A 5750-nucleotide genomic window follows, 5' to 3' on the forward strand; every position below is an offset into this window, starting at 1 on the left:
TTTTTGATATCTTGATATCATCATATGATGTGAACCGCTGCTCGGACAGAGCATGTGCTTATCGGAATAGATGATAATCGGAGGGTGGAATGTCTGAAGAATACCTTCGGCGTCGGTAGCAATTCCCAATCAAGTGTTTTCAAATAGTTTCTCAAGGAAACGGCTACATGCGGATCACCGGATCAGCATTACCATGTAGTAGAACAATTTGGTCGTGTCTGGAGTAGTATTGAGTGCGCTTTTACCTTCAAAGCTAAGCTCAATATCTCAATAGTGTTCAGTAGAGAGATAGAGTGGTTGTTTCACTTGTATGAAGCGTAAATTTTTGGCCTTCCACTAATCTTTGTCATCCACGTCAAAATCACCATTTTAAAACTTTTGAAACCACTTACGACACGTTCTTCCACTCAAGGCAGCCTCATTATATGCTGTTACGAATAATCGATGCGTCTCAGCGGCAGATTTTTCAATTAAAGGTAAATTAAAAGTTCCCGCAAATGACGCTTATTTGGATAAAATTTGAACATTTTTGGATGAAAAAAGATATATGATGCTAATACGAAGTGAATAATATGATCGGCTTATGTTGTTCTTGAATGGACAATCTAATTTTTAAGCCGGTTATCATCTGCTATTTCTGACGAAAGCCTCGTACCATGCCATTTCTCTCAAAACGGCGTAAACCTATTTTGTACTCCTAATATGTCAATAGATCGCTGGAGTATGTACAATGATCGTTTTTCTTTACTATTCTGACAGGCTGTCCTAGACAATTCTCACTATATACAGGTCTAACTTTTGGTAGAGGTAATCTACAGGGTCCGAGGTATCTTCCCTTATATCAATCTGACTCGCTCGAGTAACTCCCGGATTTTCCTTTTGAGCTCCCCAACTATAAGTGTTATTTTCTTTTATAAGTGACATTTTGAAAAACTACATAAACACAAAACACAGCTACTTTACAATGAAATTTCGATTTTTTGTTGTAACGAATGTATCTAAATATGGTTTATGTACTCTAGGAAATATAAGAATACTTTAAATGGCTCATTTGGGAGACTAAAGTGGCATCCGTGAAAGATCTAAAGTAAAAAAGTGCTTATAATTTTTTCCAATTTGATACCAAATCCATATTTTTATATTCTAGTTTGTACTTACAGTTATGCACACCCCACTAGTTTGTCAGGCTGACAGGCGGACAGTCGAAGGCTAGAGTACAGCTACGAGTACGAGATTACTTTTTTTTAGTTTTTTCTGTCTTAAAGTGCATAAAAAGAAGTATAAACGAACCCAGCGAGCACAAACATCCCTGGGATGTTTTGGGATGTTTCGAAAATGTTGGCATGAGGATGTTTCTTTGAAACGTAATATGCACTTCCGAAAGAGGTCTCCAAAGGCTATTGGAAATCTTTATTTGTTCTGATCTGTGCCATCTGTGGCATTTCTTCGTCTACCTACTGAGAGGTACTGTCGTGTTGAAAATAATGTAAACGTGTGGATATCTTCTCTTGGCGTCGCATAGTTTGCCTTGGGAGGTTTATTCCAAATAAACAATATACAATTCACCTATTTCATTTTGCCGCCATTTCCACTTTCTTCGTAGTTTGGACTGTGGACTGTTCGGAGTTGAAAGTTGATTGGTGATTTGTATAATTTTAACTACTTCTGTGTTGGTTTTGATTGTGAATTTAGGATCGATCTCTTCATAGTAACCAAATACAATTAATAAGTAAGTATTACATGAATTAAATGTATAGTATAATGTCCAGAAACATACATATAACCTCAAAAGAATCCACGCTGCGTGGTTAATATTATTTGTGTATTTGGGACTAGGTATAAGAGATCATTGTATTTTGGTTGGAATAATCGAATGGTATATGGAAGGTTATTATAATTATTCAAGAAATAAATTTATAAAGTTTAAAGCCATATCATCGAGGAATTCAACATATTTCGATAATCTATCTCTGCCGTTGATAATTCCCAGAATATTTTGTAAGATTGATAATAATCATTCGATGATAATAATCATTCATCACTTGTGAATCACAAAATGATTCAAATTGTCCCAGAAAAGTTCTTGTTTTTGAAAACTCCTTTAAATTGTTCCATCTTTAAATACCAGTACAAATAATTAAATAAATAAAATCGTTTCGCAAATCAACCTGGTCAGGAGCTATATACAACTCAAATCTTTCAGATCCTTTCATGCAGCTATTTTCTCTATTATTTTAATTGGAAAAAATCATCTTAACCTTCATATATTTTGTGAATTAATTGTTTGAATTGTTTTTATTTTGTAGATGTGATCCATAAAAAATTCCAAATCACTAGGAAAGTATTCGAACTCTATGCCAAAAATAGGCATATTAGGCAGAGGAGGAGGGACGATAAAATGAAGGGAAAATAAATTTTTCATAAATTTTTTTTCATTTTCCCTTTCGGTACATCTAATATTATAATCAGTTTGTTTTCTATTATTTCTGGTTTTTTTTATGTTGAATGTGATATTTCTTTTTGGTTATTTATGTTTGTTTTATTGAATGTGATATATTTTTTTGTTTATTCTCCCTTTCTGTAGTATAATATTTATCAATTGTTTTTTGTTGTTTAATTTTTTATGTGAAATATGATTTCTTTTCCTTTTGTACCTGTTGGAGTATCATTAAAATATTTTTATTCTTATATAGTATTTCATTTAAAAACTTTGTAGTTCATTTAAAATAGAATGTGGTATCCTCAAACATTCAAATGAAAGAAAAAAGGCCTCACAAAAGAATTTCATATAAAGTCTTACAAACAGCGATTTCGTGTGCGCAAAGCGCTTTAGAAATGTTTTATTGTGTACATGAAAAGGCTATCAAAAAAACTTCTGAGTAGTTCTTTTTGTGACATCCCAGGAACATCCATATAATAGCCGCCTGCGGCGGACATTGGCTGTTCTATAAAAGTTCTATTCATGTATAAACAGAACATCGCAGTGGATGTTCAATGTCTCGAAATCTCTTACTTTTAACATCTCTGAGATGTTTTTGTGCTCGCTGGGTAAAGGACTGAAGTTCTCTCAATCCCTCGGCGAATTGAATCCAGACCGGAGGGAGGGATACAAAGTGCCTCAGGATTCAAAGTGCCACTTTAGTTTCTAAATTTATAATGTACTGAACAGTTAGCAAAAGCATTTTCTTTATGCTGTAGAGTACAGGTTGATTCTTTGATTTTTCTCTTCAAAACATCAGTCTCCATAATCATAGGTGTTGTTTGATTCCAATAAGTCATATGATAACCGCCTTTTTAGTATGAATACAGGGTGTACCAGAGAAGCCAACGTCAAGAGGGAATCTGGTAACAGGCTAAGTCAAAAAAAATCCTGGGTTATTTTTATTCTAGAAAATGCTACCCTCTGATGATTTTTCAACTCATATTGCTGAAACCTCATCCGAAACGTCGATGAAGATTAAAAAGCCACTCTAGAGGACTGGTATTTTTCTTTCTGAAAACTCTCCTTACTTCCTCATAGTCCCTAATAGTGCTCCTTTTGCCTGTAACCTGTAACCTTTAATTTGAAGCCATATCCTCCACCTTGAAAGATAACGTCATTGTGTGCCGAACTAGTTTAAACCTGCGAGCGAAGCCCCTAATAATAGGTTAGTTAAGATATAAGTAGAAAATTTCAAGAAAGAAAATGGGCATATAATCAACACACCTCATTATCAATAATGCAATAAAAAGAAATAATAATTTATATTCGGAATCGAAGAATTGACAGGAATGTAACTTTAACCTGTCTGAAAAAAAATTTCTGAATTTCCTACGAGCTAGGATGTTATCACTCATTACAATCCTAGTCAAAATCAAAATAATCGTGCTCCTTCTATAACCTTGGTACGAAGAAGACGTCACGTTTCTTGTCTGAATTCGTACTTCTTTAACCTGCCACATCTCGCGAAATATCCTTTAGAAACCTTTACGGTAAAGAGCATAATCAAAAATATATACCACAGATAAGGTTTATATTCATTTTCGTATTAATTCATTCCATGCCAGTCAAAACCATCGTCAAACAGAACATTATTTTCGATTGATTATCGAAAATTGGTTATTGTTAGTTATCCTTTAAGATAGATGCATGCCGTCACGGACTTTTCAATAGAAATTTTTGAGGTTTAAAAAATTGTAATGGATGATTTTCCTCTATTCTTATAATTTACCCAGCGTCAGCCATAAAAAGCCTGAAATCAATGGCTTCATTCACTACTTGTTTAGAAAACCGAAAATCAATACAATCAATTTCCTTTGAGGGTCATTCTTAACTTAACGGTTTATTTAATCCTTGGGGCTGGCTGGGGCTTCAGCGCTTTCAGAAGGAAATGAACATTTTTTGGGGATATTTCATTCATCCTTTTATTCTGTATTATCCATTGGTTTTTTGGCCATTCGAAAATTCTGAGGATAGCTTTCATATATACAGGGTTAGTCTTTGACAGGTACTAACAGTAGATTCTATAGGTAAAAATCTCTATAGCATTTTTTTCCGATTTGGCCCTGATAAGAAGACATAGCCATTTAGAGTTTTCATAATGAGCTGTCACACCTGGAAAACAAAATTACTTCCAGAATAACTAGCTAAATCTGTGATACTACACATCTGTGTTGACCTTTTAAACAGAGTTATATTCAGCAAAGTGCTCAATTTCTCAAATTTGACAGATACTTTTTGATTTTTGAACATACGAAAAAATATGAAGAATACTTTTATTTTACAAAACGTCCAAATATTCATTAAAAAGTTTCAAGAGTTGGGTTCTTTGAACTTTTCGTAATCTTATGGTACCTAATGAGACAACTGGAAGACGTAAATGATATCTTGTAATCGAAAACAATTCATCATATAAATGCAAAACTATATTCCGAAATTCATTTCATTTGATAAAACAGTTTGGGATTTTTTTATGGTTTTTCGACATTATCTTTCAAACCGAGACGATTCGGAAAAAATGGTGAAGGAAAAAAGTGTTTCTTTTGACCTCAAGACTCTCTGTTGAAATATTTGTACGAGTCTAAGACTCACTCTGTATATAAGTCTTAATTTATTTCGTTTTTTACAGATATAGGAACCCAGTGAGTATAATGAATAAAAATTGTAAACCGAAAAATTGAATTAAAAACTTTTGTGCTATTGAAACAAGTGTTATGGTTAAATAACGCATATTATATATTATTTACATAATAATAATTATAATACTTTGTTGGACAACGTGAGATAAGAGAACACATAAGAAATAAAACTTGTTTTGACTTTGCAGTACTGACAAAGTAGTTTCGGAATTCAGTCGGCAGAGGGCGTCTAGATTTTTGGATTCGCCAATAACTCGCTTGTAACAAAGCTACAACTTGGTCCGCTGCTAATGGCGCAGTGTCCATTCTATTACAAAAACAATGGAGTTTTCGCAGATGTGTATTGGCCAACGTCTGATTAATGGCAGCCCAGGTGACCACATTACAGAGCAGCTATATTGAAGAATATATCCAGTGTTCCTTGTTTTTTAACCTAAATATAGCATTCAGATCACAAATATAAAAAAGGAACACATTCCCTTTCTGAAGAGATCATAAATAGTTTACATATGGATCATGCCGAGGGGTGAACCGGTCATGAAAATGTTGTACACCACAATTCAGACAATTCACGCAATTCCTATAATAGCATATAAAACAATTCAGACAATTCAACAATTCACACAATTCAA

The sequence above is a fragment of the Coccinella septempunctata genome, chromosome 1 (genome assembly GCF_907165205.1).
Source record: "Coccinella septempunctata chromosome 1, icCocSept1.1, whole genome shotgun sequence".
Lineage (NCBI taxonomy): Eukaryota > Metazoa > Arthropoda > Insecta > Coleoptera > Coccinellidae > Coccinella > Coccinella septempunctata.